This window comes from Pteropus medius, unplaced genomic scaffold (assembly GCF_902729225.1).
Source record: "Pteropus medius unplaced genomic scaffold, Ma_sr-lr_union100, whole genome shotgun sequence".
Taxonomy (NCBI): domain Eukaryota; kingdom Metazoa; phylum Chordata; class Mammalia; order Chiroptera; family Pteropodidae; genus Pteropus; species Pteropus medius.
Genome location: NW_024344378.1, coordinates 33,180,394 through 33,198,405, shown reverse-complemented (window position 1 = coordinate 33,198,405; position 18,012 = coordinate 33,180,394).

The window sequence follows — 18,012 nt, the reverse complement described above, 5'->3', positions numbered from 1 at the left end:
TTTCTCAGGAATTTTGTTAGCAATTTGACATTCCATACTAATAAGTGCAATTTTAAGTATATCTATAATTTTTAATAGAGCAAACTTTTATGGTAGTCTTATTCAATATATTTATAAATGTATGAATATTTTATTATTTAAAATACATAAATTAAAATTATATGTTTGTGAATACACAGAATTCAAATTTAAGATACACATACTATTTACTTGTTACTTTAGAAATGTGGACAGAAATAGCAAAAACCTGTTTATTTCCACAAAAGATCTGTTTTTCCAAAGTAGAATATTGAGGAAAGATAACTGGTAAACATAATAGCTAGATCATTCTCAAAGTAAGTAAGATACTAGAAGTAACGACTGTAAAATATCTAAGAATTGTTAGATATCTTTCCTGGTCCAGAACTCTAGAAACAGAGCTTGATATTTCTCTTAAGTCAAATATTAGACAGTTAATGAGAAAAGCCAAGTCTTTTAGTTTAATAGCTTAGAAATCAATAGAAAACTATTCTAATTATTAAAAATTAAAATAAAATAAAGGAATATTTGTCATTATTAACTATAAATGGATTATCAAATTCATATCCTTTTATATATATTGGCATTTATGTTTCACTTAACTTATAGCATAAAGACCTATCTTCTATATTTGTAGTATATAAAAGCAATACTAGAGAATCTTGAACTCTTTATTCTGAAAATAACTTCTTATTAAATTAAACAATTAGTGACAGATGAAGGAGAGGGGAGATTGACTGACCGTGTGGGTGTATGTATATGTTCTTTGTTTGGGCATATTTATGTGAGGTTAGTCAATTCTCCTAAACACTCTAAACTGTAGTGTGATGTTTCTTTTTATCTTAATAAGATAAGCATAACTGGATACTCCAGCTTCACCAGCCAGGGGAGAAAATACATTTACATTTTCATTTAACATCTGAACTATCACATTCTTGAGATCTTGTTCTTCCTTCATGTAGGAATTTAGTCTTCACTTGGGTTGCTTTCTCAGAGATTTTCTCACAGGATCCCACTGTCAAGATTCAGAATATATGAAATAGTGAGAAATAAAACCCATTACCAGAAAGAACCATGCATCTATCTTACACTTAGCCAAATATAAACATATTTAGTGTCTAAATGAGTATGCAATTGTTTTAAAATTATTTATTATTTGTATATTATTATTTTTGCTGTGTTGTTTACACCTTTTTTAAAGTACGTAGAAAGGCCTTTAATATTACTCTCTCACCCCTTTCTCCTTGTAGTCCCTACTGGATTCTGTTTTCATCTTGCCAACTTCTTTGTGACCAAGCTAGCAAAAATTCATATATTTTAAACCACTACTTTCTTCCCAGTGGAGTAGTTGCAAAACAAGAAGTCTTTTTTGTGCTACACTGATAGCTTCTTACAGCATGATTTTGATGTGGCAGTATTACACTGTGATAAAATTGAAAAGATTTCCAAATAGCCTCTATTGTCTCTATAAACATTTCAAATATCTTAGTGCCGCATAAGAGTCGAGCACTCAGATTCAGGTTTATTTTCCCTCTCTTTTCTTGAAGCCATAGCAAGTGTGAAATTTCTCTCTAGCACCTAATCTAGAAATAAGACCATTACTGGTCTAGTGCTGTTATTCCGCTGTTAGCCCAAGAATCAACAGCTTTTTCTTGGTCATATCTACTTAACTATTTAATTTCCTAGTTCCTTTATTCATTTATTGTGCCAGTCGCTGCAAGTAAAGCTGTGAGGGAAATAAAATCTATGTTCTTAAGAGGTTGATATTCTTGGAGGTGTACTATTGGGGGTGACTTGAACTTTGGTGTCACCCTAATGGTGGCAGTTGGGGGGATAATGGGCACAGAATTGTAATTAGCATTTTTTTCTTGGTTCTTGCTTATTGATGCAGTGAAGAATCACAGATCGATGAAATTTAGAAAAGATTTATTACAAGTATGTTTTAGAAAGACAAAGCACACTCCAAGGAGGAACATGGTTTTAGCAAAGAGAACTGTAACCACCCAGCAGTTAGAATGTCTGAATTATATTTGGGCCATAATGGGTAGTTCCAAAGGCATTCCTAGGGGATTGAGGTCATTCTGACATTTGGCTTCTGTATAACACATTGCCTAGTGTTCATATGCTTACCCAGAAATCAGTCTGTTATAATTAGATTCATGAACTTCCAGGCATAAACATAGTATTATAATGACAGTATAATGAAGCTGTGATTGTGGGCAAATTAGGGTAGTACCTTCTGTGCAGGCCTCTGTGGCTGGATTAAACCAGCTAAGATTATTGTCCTCTTGTCCTTTGTACATGGAAATGCAGGAGAAATTCTCTATCAATAGGGTGTTCTTCAGGCAGTCTCTGGGCTGGGCTTCTATTCCTTCATTCCTCTGTTGCTCATGTCTGACTAGCTACCTAACAACGGGAAGAGAATAAATCAATCAATAAATGTCATAATGTTTGAGGATATATATGTATTTGAAATTACTAGAGCTATTAGGGCAAATAAGCACAGTAGAGACTTAGTGTTGTATTTTATATAAAATAGGATATAATTAACACTTTATTTTAAACCAAGTATATAATCGAGTGAAGACTTCATAATCATTTGAGAACACTGAAAAGGAAAATGGTAAAAAAAATACTCTATTGATATGCAAATAACAAGATTTAGCTTCAGTTCTCAATGTACCAGGATCATATTTATTTTAAATTCATATTACACTGAGAAAACTGTTACATTCCAGACATTTCAAATAATAAATAATTTGGCTAATCACTATAGTGTATCTCTTTGTGGTCTCACAAACTGTCATTAAAGCCTGTTCTCTCCAAATTCTTTGAAACATGGAACCCTGGTCCATCACTGATTCAGTGCTATAGAAAAAATTTATTCTCTTGAGATTCTGGTCTTGAAGGATTAGACATGTCTAAGAACTATTTGATAAAAGTCATAAATATGCACACACAGAGATGCCCATTTTAGTATTCGGCTTATCACAGCTTTTTTTTTCTTTCTTTCTTTCATTTTCATTCTACTTTCTGTTGTAAGCAAAGTTGTAAAAATTAGAGATACTTTATTGGCTTTGGCTTTCCTCCTCCACGTCCTATTATAAGGTAGAATGTAGATGTGTTTTTTTACTTAATGTGTCTCTTTACGTTTAGTGTTAATAGTTTTTGTTTTTCTTTTTAGGTTGTCACTTACCTCCTTGCAGCAAGCACTGGATTTATCTTCCACCTAAATAGCTTAACATTCTAACACAGGAAATTTCATAGAAATGAGAATACTATTAATTAAAAAAACAACAACAGGTTTTTAGGACATCCTTCCTACTGTTTCTTATCACTCTTAGACTTAGGACCCCAAAGTTCAAGCTGCAATTATAGTGCTAATATTGATTTGACCGTGTAATCATATCCTTTTGCGCCACACAAAATAATAAATCTCATAATGCTTTCTCATTTTTAATCCAAATAATGTGTAACCAGGTTATCCATTCCATTTTTTTTTTTAGTTATGAATAAAGTAATTTATTTCCAGGTAACAAATTGAATAATAAAATTATTTTCCACTGATAAGGGCCTCTTCTTATGTATTTTCAACTCATAAGGGCCTCTTACATATTTTAACACATTATGCTTAAAACAAAACCATTTGATATTTACTTGTTTTGTGTTTCCTTTTAGAATCCACAAATATGAAAAACTGGCAATCAACTTTATTGACTGAAAGATTGCTGAAGAAAGTCATGGCTAGGAAAAATAATTTGAAAGTCATGAGATTTTTATAATATGTCACATTCTATTTTGAAACCATTCCTTTTCCAGATTTAGGATTTCTACAGTGTAATGAAGTTTGATAACACATAGAAATGCATACTTTATATGTTACCTTAAGGTAATTTTTTATACATATATATCTGGTGAGGTATATAAATATGCTGAGGAATGCTTCCTAAAAAGCATTGTTCAAGATACCTCCTGTCATCCAAGTATAAAGCTTTGATGGGAGATAATTCTTTATCCTTTTTATATTGCCTAGAGAAACCCATTCAAATTTAACTAAATTAAATTCCAAGGTACTTACACTAAAGTCTAATAAATACATAAATATAAAATTCATTCTTTAATAGTAGAAATTTATTGTAAAATTTATTTTTTTTAGAATAACAATAAAATGTTCATGATAGAAGTTCTGATTGGTTTTGCTCCTATTTGGAAGTAATATTTCAAAACACATTTATTTTATTCCAAAGCTTTTTGTCAAATGAAACTTAGTACTTTTTAAAGATTATAGTTTAGTTTTGGAATATAAGCAAAAATAAATTCAAGAGGGTAAATGTTAGCTTCAGTCTTCCCTGGATAATCGTTTAATAGAAAGATAATGTTGGGTCCAGATAGAAAAAACACTTCCTCTCTGGCCTTAAACTCTAACTTGAGAGTCAAAATACATCACAGAGGAAGTTCCCCTGCCAGCATCATTAGCTGCTGGTTTTCTGTGGGTTCCCTTGAATCTCATTGAACTTGATTACAAATAAAATCAATTTGGCATGAACTACATTCACTCTGAGGACAGCAGTGCTCTCAAGTGCATACTTTGATTAAATGCTTAAACTGACTGCTCATGGCTATGGTGACAATACATCCTACTAATTCACTTTTAGTTCTATTGTCCTCTTGTGGAATTAACTGCCAAGATTTTTGGATTGCTATATTTTAATTAGCTAGTTGATCATATCACTTATTCTGAGTAGGATTATTTGGGGGACTTTGCTTTATATTTTGACTATAAAGCAATAAAATGGAAAACAGTATAGTCACTGAACAACAGATTCTTAAGTCCATGTTACATCCATTTTTTTCGTAAAAGAAAACATTACTAAAAGAAAAACATTTGAATATATAATCATAGATGAATATGCTTTTTAATATAGTTGCTTATATGAAAGTAAAATCATTTTGGGGGATAGGTGGTGATGAAATTTTCTGTTATTTACTGCTCTCTTGAGAAATTAGGATAAATTTAATTAAGTCATGAAGCTTTTATTTTTATAAGGAGACTTGATTTTTTGCTGGCTTCTTAAAACATCAGTAAGAGCGTTAACTCTGGGGAAGCAGATATTTTCTGAGTTTATGAGACTACAGGGAAAATTCAACATTTAAGACATTACTCCTATGATATTACTTTTAAAGGTAAAAATGAGAAACTGTACTGGGCTATAGGAATCAAATTTTATTTAAGCTGAAAAGATAAAAATAATTGTCCAGCAAATGTATTCATAACACTAAGAAACACATTATTTTTAAAAGTCAATTTCTTATATCTATTGCCAATAATGAGTTTTAATACTAAAGTAGAACTTGGTTTTATAGATTTGGTATCACATAATGAAGATTCAGTCATTCAACAAGTGACTCTGAGGATACAATCATGAACCAAACAGAAAACACACCTGTCCTCATGGCACTTAATTTAAGCAATACTGATATTTTCTAATTTGCATTACTAATGCAATATACTAATTTTAAAAATTTAACTGTGAATATTCCTGTGTTCAGCACATATTTGAGAACACATTTAACAGTAAAAATGATACATTATTTTTAAAACTTTGACTTTAAGACAGGTTTGTGTAAAAGCACTACTGATTGACTTTGATTTTACATTATTCTGATCAAGTTAATTTAAAAAAAAACAGAGATATAATTCATTTCCATTATTGGTTACTAGACTTCTAGTTACACTGGCTTTTGAAGTGGAAATAATCATCTGTAACTATCCTGCTGTTAATTACAGTACCTATTTGGTAAATTCACTTTGAAGTCTTTGTATCAGGAATCCAAATTTGGGAGGTAAGCGATAAGAAGAATTAAAAAGAGGGTTTTTTGCTAAACAGCTTTTGGAGGACTTTGCTTTTCCTATACCCTAAAATGAATGTGGTTCCCAAATTATTTTATTAATGAAGAAGAGAAAAGTATATCCTTTATACTATTAACTCAATAACTCAATATCCATGTCTCTGAACTCAAATAGAAAGCAAATTTACTTCTGAAAAACTCTGAGATCATATTTACATGCCTTCAGCCATAGAATAGACAAAACCACTTTCTTACACCCATTCTTCCAGAGGGCAGCACAGATCTGTCACTCCTCTTCAATTCCTACTGACCCCGCTTAGTTATTCCTCAAAGGGTCCCTGCCACAAAGCTGCTGAGTCCGCATGGCAACGAAACTATGTTCTTGTTTTACCCTGGAGAAATACCAAAAGTATCAAAGACATTTAAAATCATCATAAATCACAGAGACTTTATTTTCTCATTTTTAAAATGCACCCTTTAAAAGTCAGAAAATGTGCTGGAAGTCAATGCTCTATTTAAACTCAATTCTGCCTCTATTTTCACTTTAAATCTCAGTGGAACTTTTATTGCAGATATAAAATATTCTTGGGGAGAACCTGCAGGATTATTATTTTTTTCTTTTAGATATTACACCTTTAAATTATATACAGAATAAACATGGTGTTTTTAATCCTGTATTTTACGCCATTAAAGACTAAAAGTTTTCCTTCATGTGCCATTTGCATTTAACATAAGTATATTTAAATCTAGTGTGAGCCTCTCTAATTCCTTATATGAAAATGTATAATTTAACTTTTTCTTCTCCCGATTTTGGGCCGTCATTACAAAATTTGATTATTGTACCCGATTTCAATCTACGAGATAAAAGGTAAGGCATTCTACTCAAAGTAGCCATGTAAGAAGAAGTTGGAGGATCTTCACAATGTACATTTTTATTTTAGCTGTTGTTGGTTGATGGTAATAAGAGGTGCGGTCTGTGAGATATTTAATATGGGATCTGGGTCTAAAAATATTAAATTATGATTTGGGACTTCTTCTAAACATACAGGGATCTTTTTCATACATCAAAGTTCAGGAAAGTGGTAACCACTGGAGATATGGAGAAGAAATAGAACATTACCTGAATCTCTAAAGTTTTCTTTGTTTCTTTGTCTCATTTTAAATGAGATCTGGTGTCCATTTGGAAAATGTTAACATTAAGAAATCATAGTGGTTATAGTATTAATCTGAAAACTCCCCTCAAAGAGCTATTCAAATTCTATAGCTATAAATTCAACATAAATATATTAATATTAATGGTTTTATACACATGTATTAGTTATGATAGTTATATATAGTAGACTTAATTTAGTTACAAATTATATTTTATAAATTAAATGTTAATATAGTTAAATCTTTTATATAGAAAGAACACCAAAACTCAGTTGGATTTTTTTCTAACATCAACTTATATATAGCATGCCTTCCTCTCTACTTCAATAGCACTTTTCCATTATAGTTTATTTCACTAAATGTTGTAGTACAGTTTTCTATCTTCGTATTTTATTGGATAACACATATTTTTAAGAAACAGCATTTTGTTTGAACTCAATCTTTAGCACATTCTAAGTAGTTCTAAGTATGTATCATTGAAAAAAGTAGTTAAATTTGGTGAGATTCAGTTCCTTCAGGTGTTAGATGGAATGTAGTAATATCTATTAGCACTTTTTATTAAAAAGTTTCTGATATAGTCTTAGTAAAATGTCAAGAGCATACATATATCTTGAAAGATGAGTTATTACTACTGTCTCTGATGAATGTTCCCTTTATGGTCTAATATAAACTAAATACATACATACACACACACACACTCTTATATGGTCCGCTCTTTGCACACTAATAAATTTGTTTAAAGTAAGTATATTTCAATCCAAAGTTCTCAATCAGACACCCACTTACTGCAATCATTAAATATTAACATAATGTTATAATCTGTGTACTCTTTTTCGTCATCACCTGTCATTTTAATTCTAAGATATAGTTTTATAATAAAAATAATATTGATTTCAAGTAACAATAGAAACACATCTTGAGCATGGAATATATGAGCAGTTCAAGAATTATAAATACATTATTTTATCTACAGCTCATATCTCTATGATATAGGTACTATTATCATACACATTTCAGAAAAGAGGAATCTAAGAAACAGAGTTTGAGTGATTTCTCCGAAGGCATACTGTGGTTTTAAAGACTTGAGAGCTTTTTAATCCTTGCAAAGTGGAAACAATGGAATGAGCTCTTCCATGATAAACAAAAATGGATGATAATCCTAGGTCGATCAAGTTGTGTAAGTTCTGACTCTATCTCAATATGTCTAGATGGTAAACTCTTTGTAAATCATTTTGCATCTATAATTGCTTCATTATAATCTCTTTGAGGTAAACATCTTACTGTATTGTTTTATCTCTCACAGAACAAATAAATTCTGCTCAATACGTTTTATTTTCTATATATTTTTTCAATTTTAATTTTTTATTTTTTAATTACAGTTGACATACAATATATTAGCTTCAAGTGTACAACATAGTGATTAGATATTTATATAATTTATGAAGTAATCACCTCAATAAGTCTAGTTAGTACCCATCTGACACTATACATACTTATATATAATTCTTAAAAAAATATCGTTAGTGTAATTCATAAGAGATTATTAACAATGGTTGTCTTTCAGAAGGAGCTGATGATGGATTGGAGGATATGAATGATTTTGTCTATTAGCCAAACTATAAATGTCCTCTCCAATACATCTTCCTCAAAGTCCCTGTGTGAATTAAAAATGCATATATTTCAAACAAATCAGTTTGTATATGCATATACAATTATATATTTATTGACTAGCAATACATTATTTGTTTCTCTGAGATGCTCAATATTTAATAGTGCAGGAAATTGTATTATTAAAAATTTTAATCATATGTTGACGTCAGAGATATAATTTATCAGGCAGAGGTTCTTGAGTAGCAAGAAAATTGGTTAAAAGTAGCATGCATCCTCACCATGGGCCAGTATCATAGAGCTGATATTTTTGTTTTATGGAAGTTAGATAATTATAACCTCAATCTGTAGGTGGCTATTTTCATTAGGAGCTGAATTTGGAAATGTGTAGACTGTAAATTAGCTTTATTATCAATTAGCTATTTGCAAATCTGATTATAATATCAAATTGAGAACATAACCAGAAATTTTCAAGTCTCTTTCAATAAACAAAGAGATTTCTCACAACTATGGTTTTATTAGGAGAATAAAACATAAATCATATGAATAAATTATCTACAACTATAAAACATCAATTGATAAGTAGTTAAGCTTTTGAATAAATTGTTTAAGTAAAACAATACTTTGAAAACTTAGGATGATTATTTCTATTGGATAATGATTTTATCTTCTAAGATGCTTTGATCTGCATTATAAATCTTAAACAAAATTTCAGGTAATATATTTTTCCCCATAATATTTGTTCCTCTAGTCATTGTAGTTAAAGAGAACTGAGCATAGGGAGATTGTAATTCATTTATTAGCATAAAGTTTCCAAGTCTGTGTATTATCTGAAATGTACAGATGATCATTCTAACTAATATGCATAGTTTTACTCAAATAACAATTGTTTTTGTTGTTGTTGTTGTTGTTTTTATTGGTATCCTCAGAACCAGCTTACATAGGAAAATAATAATAAGAATTTTTTTAGAAGCTACTTAACCCAAATACATTTAGTTCATTTACTGATTTACAAACTGAATTTTACAAGGTAATCTTTGCTTAGGTAAATTCTATCAATTGGTTATCCTCATTAAAAATTATAAATACTCATAACCATGTTAGACGATAATAATAGAAATATACAATGATTTTAGACATTACTAAACTATCAAAATACTATAAAAATAAGAAATATTTTTTAAAAAGCATACCTTTAAAAAAATGTGTTTTTATTCTTTTCAGTTCACAGTGTTTATAATACCTGAAAGGTTAAATTAATCATTTGTTTGAGACAAAGCTACCCAGAAAATTGGTGTAAGTGATGGAATTCCTCACCTTTAGAAATTGCTTCAATTTTTCTTTAATGGTTGGTAGCTTTTAGAATTTGTAGAGTGCTCCTAGAACATTTTAACATGACAAGTTTATCCTTTGAGACCTTGGTTTCATGCCTCAACACCATGAGTGTCACTTGGTTAGGAATGAATACTAAAGTGTTTCTCTCCCTTGGAATTCTTAGAAATGAGGTGTCAAAGATAAAATGTTATAGACTCTACTTGTTTTGATATATCTGGCCCATCGGAGATTGATGACTCGCTCATGTGATTGTTTTCTAATCCCAATAGTTGCAAGACACCTTGCGGCTCCAAGAAATAGTCCACCGGTGACACAATCTCATAATCTAACTATACCTACCATGGAGCAAAAATATTTGTTGATGAGATCACAGTTTTTACTATATTTATTGTAACATTAGATGGTGATAGACCTCTTCAGGAAGTTTCTTTTAAAACTCCATGAAATATAAGATAATGAATCAAAGTATCACTATCACTTAATTAGAGGAGATAATCTAGAGCAAAGGAATAGAGTTATATTAAAATATAAACGTTCATTATGCCAAAATATTCCATATAGAAATCTATGAACACCCCCAAATAACTCATTCACTAACATGTTTATGATTAATAGCTCAAGTAGATATAGGTTGCTTAAACTACGTAGAGGAGATACAGATTTTCTTTGAAAATTTTACTTATGATCTCTGCTTTCACAATGTTTCTATGCCATCATCTAGGAAGAGTTTTTCTAAGATAAAGTCTCTCTTCCTTGTAACTAGAGAAACTAATGAAAATATCAGGTAATTGCTTTCTTACTATATATGACAAACATTTAGAATTTCTACCCCTCTGCTTATTTATTAAAACTAGTAAATATATGCTTGTTCTAGGTGAAAAGTAGAATTATGTGAGAATAAAAACTTCTAAAATAAATAAAAAAGTGAAAATTCATTTTAAGCTTTCTTAAACATTACCACTTGTTTTGATTACATTTCACTAGATTGAGTAGATTGAGACTCTAATGGGTCTTCCTGATACACAGCCATGCCTACAATTTGCTTACTCCAGTTTTTGAAGGAAAATATTTTTTTTTTTCTTACCCATTTTAACTTGAAAGTATAATTGAAGAGGAATTTTCCACTCAAATAACTAGCCTTGTAATCAGCTCTTTGTTCTGCCTCTATAGACAGACATGCTTGACTCATAGACTGAAGGGCAGGGTGACCTTGAGATCAACTGAAGACTCACCCTCCTCTTTGCTTGTTTTGTCTAGATAACATAGGTATTGCAGATAAGCCCTATGAAAGTAAGGTTACCCCTGAGCTCAGGGCCCAGATCTTCATAGTGCTAGCTCTTCTGGGACTGCTTGCGTAACAGACCCGCCAACTCTCCGAGTGCTGCTTGGTTTCCCGCTGGTCTGATTTTTCTTCAACATTACAATTGAAGTAGTTTTTTTATCACTAGCTTATTTTTTATTCAGATACTTTCATGGAAAAGTATACAAGAATGTATGTGTATTTGAGTAGAGGGCACTGGGGTAGCTTCTCAATAATGATAGACTTAACTGTTTAATCTTTCTGAGGGTGAAAATATGTACTTAAAATTAGGAACCAAAAATAATTTATAATTTTAGGTCTCACTTATAAAATAATATTGATTTATTTAATAAGAACAATTTATTATAAGCCAAAGCATATTTAGTTTTTAAACCTAAAAATGTAGAATATGACTTTTACTTCAAGAAAAAAGAATCTTCCGATTTATTAATTTTATTCTGTGAGAAAAGTGATCTCAGGCAGACTAGAGTTCTGCTGAATTTTTTTTTTTTTAACTATGCTATTGTTCTTGGTATGTTAAGCTGATTATGTGTGGGTTATAATATTTTCTCCCTCTTAGACTTCTTCTGTAGTAGGCTACTTTTTTTCTAATCCTGTTTCTGAAATTTCAAGTGAACAGGTATTACTAATCTCATTTTCTATAGTCTCATGCTTATACATATATCCTGTAAAGAATCCTGAGGTTATATGAGTTCCTGAGAACCTGATGATTCAGAATCAGAGTTTTCTCACTATCAGAGACTTTGGTCATATAGCCTATGGTAAATATATTCAGTTCAAGCAGTGGCTTCCAACCCTGTCTGCACATTAGAATTAATTTATGAATCCCTATGTACTGAGACCAAACCAGAAATTCTGATTTAATTGGTCCGAGTTGTGGATATTTTAAACCTCCGCACATAATTCTAACGTGCAGCAGTGGTTAAGAGTCATCCTTAAAATGGGGCTGTAAAAGTTAGAGTAGATCCTAAGACTCCCATGGAGCTACAAGTAAAACTCTGAGCTCAGAGGCTTATTTCCAAAATTATGCTTTTTGTAAAATTATTATGTAGATAGCGACCTGAGGACTTCAGCTTGAGGACTCTTTTTGTACATCTAGTTCAGTTGAATGGGGTGGGAGGTGAATAGTAATGAGAGAATAATATGTGAGATATTTTTATGTGGAATTTTGGTCTAAGATCTTTAAACCAAAATAGGTGATTTTAGATGTTAATATCTTTAGATATGTTTTAAAAATATCCCTAAAACAAAACTGTTAGGCTCTGGTAGATCACTGTTTTATATAGGCAAGTCTTTCTCAAATGGTAATTCTCAGACCATCAGCAACAACATCACACAGGGAACCTTTGAAATCTCAAATTTCTAGGTCTCAACTCTGACCTTATCAATTATAATCTTGAGGGCAGGAGCTGGGCTTTCCAGGTAATTACTAGACACATGCATAGCTGAAGAACCATTGATGTCAGCTCAAGCTCTTACATCTGCTGAAAGGCTCTTCCTGCTCCAGTATCAGCCTATAGATCCTAATTTTATGTAGATTTTCTTTCTTGTTTGACAAGTTATTGATATTCAATCATCTGCAAGGCAGTATGCTCACTGAACAGATATACAGGTCAAGAAAATAAGTCGTGAATTCAATGGTGGTGTTACTACAAAAGAGATAAAAAATGGTAGAAAAAAGTTACCTTGCCTTCAAGCTTTTTCGTATGTGATATATAACTCCCCATTTTCAAGAGGATGAAGTGTTGCTAGGGAAAAATTATATGCATCTAGGCGCTACTGAAACGGTGGCTACTGGGTTGACTCAATGTGAAAATGTGTCAGTGTGTGGAGCAGCAGGTACACATGAGAGCTGCTAGCTGTTCTGTGAGAGAGATAAAAAGAATTTATTGCTTATATTTTATATCTTAAGTGTCATTTCACTGAGTGTGCCTCTGATATTTGAGTCACTCTTCTAGGGTCATTATATTTGAATAAATCTATAAGTAACAGTGGTAGCATGGAGTTATAAGCCTGCCTTTTTGGTTCAGAATGCAAACTCTCTTATCTTTTAGATATTCTTAGTACAGAGTGACTCATGACACTTGTATGCGTTTCCAAGGGCTGCTATAACAAACTAGGTGGCTTTAGATTACAGAAATCTATCCTCTCAGATCTGGAGGCTAGAAGTTTGAAAGGTGTTGATAAGGTCATGTTTTCTCTGAATCCTTTAGGACAGAATCCCTCTTTGCTGCTTCCAGATTTTGGTAATTTGCTGGCAATCTTTGTTATTCCTTGGTTTGCAGCTGCAAAACTCCAGTCTCTGCCTTTATCACATGACATTTTCTCTGTTTTTCTACCTGTGTCAAATTTTCCCTGTTATTTTAAGAATGTTAGTCATTGGATTAGGTCCTACCCTAATCCAGTATGAGCACATTTTCACTTGGTTGTATCTACAAAGAACTTATTTCCAAATAAGATCACATTCATACTTTTTGGATAAAATGATTTATTTTTTAATGTCAGAAGGGCAGGAGGGACACTTTTCAACATAGTAGAATAATTGTCAATGCTTTGTGGAAACCGAAGCCATCTGACAACACATTTTGGAGTTATCAAGATGAATGGCCTTACATTTCTCATACTCATCCTTAGCTCCAATTTCACAATTTCACTGAAATCTTAGTCTTTTTTACATGCCATGCCGACTGATTTTGATAACATTTTATGGGGAAGGGAGTGAGGAGTACTCACCATATATTAGAATATGTCTCAATTCTTTTGTATCATATAGATCTACAAAGACAAAGGGATCTACAAAGACAAAGGGATCTACAAAGACAAAGGGGTTCCATATGGCAGACTTTTGCTAACAGTTCTTATTAATAGTATAGACAATAATTTAACATTGATTGCTCCATAGCTGTTTCCAAAGTTTATGTTCACATTATTGCCACTAAGCCATGTTGCCTCCGTGATGTACTGATAGTGATAAAAATATGGGGAACAATTCTGTCAAGGAAGAGGTTTGGAGAAAAGAGTGGCCTGATTTATTGCATAAAGGAAGAGGAGGTCTGCTTTATAATTTTGGATGGAGAATAGAAAGGTGGTGAGGTGAAGTGTGGAGGGAAGGGAATCAAAATCATTCAAAATTGGTCTAGAATGTGGAATGTGATCTGATGAAGAACCTAGAATTTTAACATCCTAAGATGGAAAAAAGGTGAACAGTTTGTAGCTCATCTGTAGAACCAGAAGACAGAAGAAGGGAAGGGAATTCAAGAAAGCTGAAATTAAGTCATTTTCCCAAAGATGATACTTATCTAATAAAAAATAGTCTAGGTGCTTTAGAAAACAGAGGTGTCTGTACACAGTTCTCATTCTTAACAACCAACAACTGCAAATGAACTGCAGTGGTTTTAGGTAGAAAGGTACATTGGAAAATGTTAGAATAACTTGTATCCATAAGTTGAGAATCATAAGCTTTGGGGAACATAGATGAAGACGGCCATCTGCAATGAACATAATACTTAAGGTAGAAGACAAGTGTATTGGTCTAGCTAGTTATGCAGCTATTAGGATGCAAACTATAGAAAAACTAGCTTAGTTTTTTTTTTTTTTTTTTTGAACTGTAACTCTTACCCAGTCTAGTATGTATGGTCTGGAATGAATAGGTAAAGAGAATTAACTATAGTGTATTAAAATATCTGGTATAGTATTATCAATAACTATTATATTTATCCCTGTTACTTAGAGGCCATGTACTATTTAGAGTTCATGTATTCTTAGGAATAAAAAATGCAAAGTTAAATGTTAACTCTTCTTGCCAAACTCTGTTTAGACAATGGTCAAAATTGAGTGCATTTATTAGATTACGTCAAATAAGATGATGGCGAAATATAGAACAGCAAAATTTGAAATGCCTAGAATTGAGATACAACTATTGCAATAATTTGTATGTAATAGACATCCAATAACTATTTGTCAAATGGTTGAAAGTAATCTGAAGTTAAACAATCACCAATAGAACAGCAAATAGGAGGGCCACTAGTAATAATATTTTAAGAGATGACAGTTCAAATTCTCCAGAGATGGAATCCCAATGCATAGCACTGTGCTATGCAGGCTCTGAGAAGTGCTACAGAAAGCACTGTTTATTTCCTTCTCATATTGCCATCAAAATTGGGTGCCCCATATTTTTCCAACTCAGTAATACCAAGGAATTAGTGGTGGATAACTGCACTTGTTACTGTTATTATTTGATGTTATATCATATTTCACAATTTATTTTTGATCAAAAGAATGCCTGAACTCTGAAGATCTCACAATTCCTGAAATAAGTGTTTATTTTTCTCTCTCCACAAACAGAAAGCAAAATGACACTGTTCATTTCTTGTCAAACAAGAAATATTCCTAAGAGAACTTTTCCTTGTTCAGGATAAACTCTAATAAAATTTGAAAGCAAAGAAAGCTTTTCTTTCAGTAAATGTTTGGCAGTAAGTGTATATCTATCTGCTACAGATGCCAAGTTGTTAATTTCATGCCACCGATCTACTATCTTTCCATTTTTACATTTCTTTCTCTATTTAGAGGTTCAAGCAATGCAACATATTTTCTCTATCTTATAAGAAAAGATAAAAAAAACTTAATACATCTTGGATTTTATTCAATATTCTTCCTTCATGAATTAGTAAAAAGAAAGAGAGAGAGAGAGAGAGAGAGAGAGAGAGAGAGAGGGAGGGAGGGAGAGAGAGAAAGAGAGAGAGAGAAATTTAAGTAAAAATTCTGGATTTTGGAAAATTTGAAATTCATGAGATGTTTTCATCTTAGAATGAATTTATTCTGAAAATATTACTATAGCACTAAGACTTAGGAAAAATTTTCCATCTTTGGTTTTGAGTTCATCCTTCGGCTAGTAACAAGATACAGCTTTTCTAAAGCATTATATGCAAACAAGACTAAATTCAGAAGAACAGACATTTTACTTTTCCCACTGACTCTCTCTTAGGAAAGAAAAGTCTTTTCCAGATGACTAGAGTAGACTACTCACAAATCATTCTCCAAAAATGGATCATAACCCACTCCTGAACCGATTGTCGGCAAAGAGGTCGGAGTTATGACAATTGGCTTAAATTAATCTACTGGGGGAATAATGGGCATTAGGAAGTTAAACACAAGGCTTTCTATAATGACATTTTTTTGAATTAATGTTCTAATTGAAAGTGAACTAAAATATTCAAAACTATGCCTGGAACATCATCGGGGCTCAGTGCATGGTTGGTATTTTTAAAAGTGCTCTATGATTCTCAAAACTTATATCAAATTGACTGCCAAATTCAGTATTTTAATGACTCGTGTTTTGGAAAGAAGTTTCTTAGTTATCAGAATCTTTATAAACATCTTGATCTTATCCAGTATGTACTACTTTAGTTTTTTATTCACTGTCCTCTTATATCTGGTTTCAAGTCTTTGTTTCATTAAACAGAAGTGTTATTGTTCTGCCACAATTCTTTTTTCTTACCTCTCTGAAGTATACAGTGACATTACCCTTCATTAATTACTTCAGAACAACTATCCCAGGTGCCCAAACCATTACATTATTGCACTAATTACTTTGTTTTCTGTTTACTTTTCAAATTTAACATTTATTATTCTCTCACATACTATCCATGTTAATGTTTATTTCCTTCCTCTAGCTTTGGTTTTCTTCTTAGTTTAAGTGATTAGATTGCCTATAGCACAATTCAGAGATATTTACTAATGACTATCATGAAATGCGACTTCTGTGATAGCCCCCTATAATCTTTGCCTTCCGGTATTTACACCATGTTTAATTTCTTCCTCTTGGATGTAGGCTGGACATATTGAATTGCTTCTAATGCAAGACTGCTACTGAAGTGATGGGGTGTCCTTTCTGAGATTAATTTATAAAAGGACCATGACATCTGTCATGGGCTTGCATTCTCTCTCTTTCTCTGTCTCTCGGTCTCCTCTCTGTCTCTGTCTCTCTCTCTCTGTCCTCTCATTCTCTCTCTATCATCTTTAGCTCATCTATCTCTCCTCTTGCTCTTGTTCTTTCTCAAATTGCTTACTCTGGGAGAAGCCAGCTGACATCTCATGAAACAGCACAGTGGAGAAGCACAGATGGCAAGAGACTGAGACTATAATGTAAATTTAGAAGTATCATCTCCAACACCATACCTGACAAACCTTTGGATTAGACTGTCATTGTAGCCAGCAACTTGACTGCAACCTCCTGAGAAACCTTCATGCAAATTTTCTCAGTGAAGAATTCTTGACCCATAGAAACCGTGATAAATAAAATTTTGTCATTAAGTCACTAAATTTTGGGATAATTTGTTACATAGCAGTAGACAATTAATACATCTATCCTTTATGTAGAATCTTCTTTTATTTTGCTATAATATCTTCATATTTTAATACATTTCTTTTGTTTCTACTTATGTAAGTTGAATAGCACATTACAGTTTCCTTCAGCAATTTTGTATGTGACATTTCATGTATGAAAACTTTATCAGAAACAAAAATGATTTAGATTTTCTCTCTTTACTGTTTTTGATCTACCCACTTCTAATTTCAACTTCTTACCCTATTTGCAAGACAACTAATTTTGTGGGCTATTAGGTTTTTTTCTGATATGTTTACCCCTAATATGCAAAAACTGCTATGTGTATGACTGTATCATGGACAAGCCATTTCCTTCTATTTCTAAATAGCCTTAGATATATTAC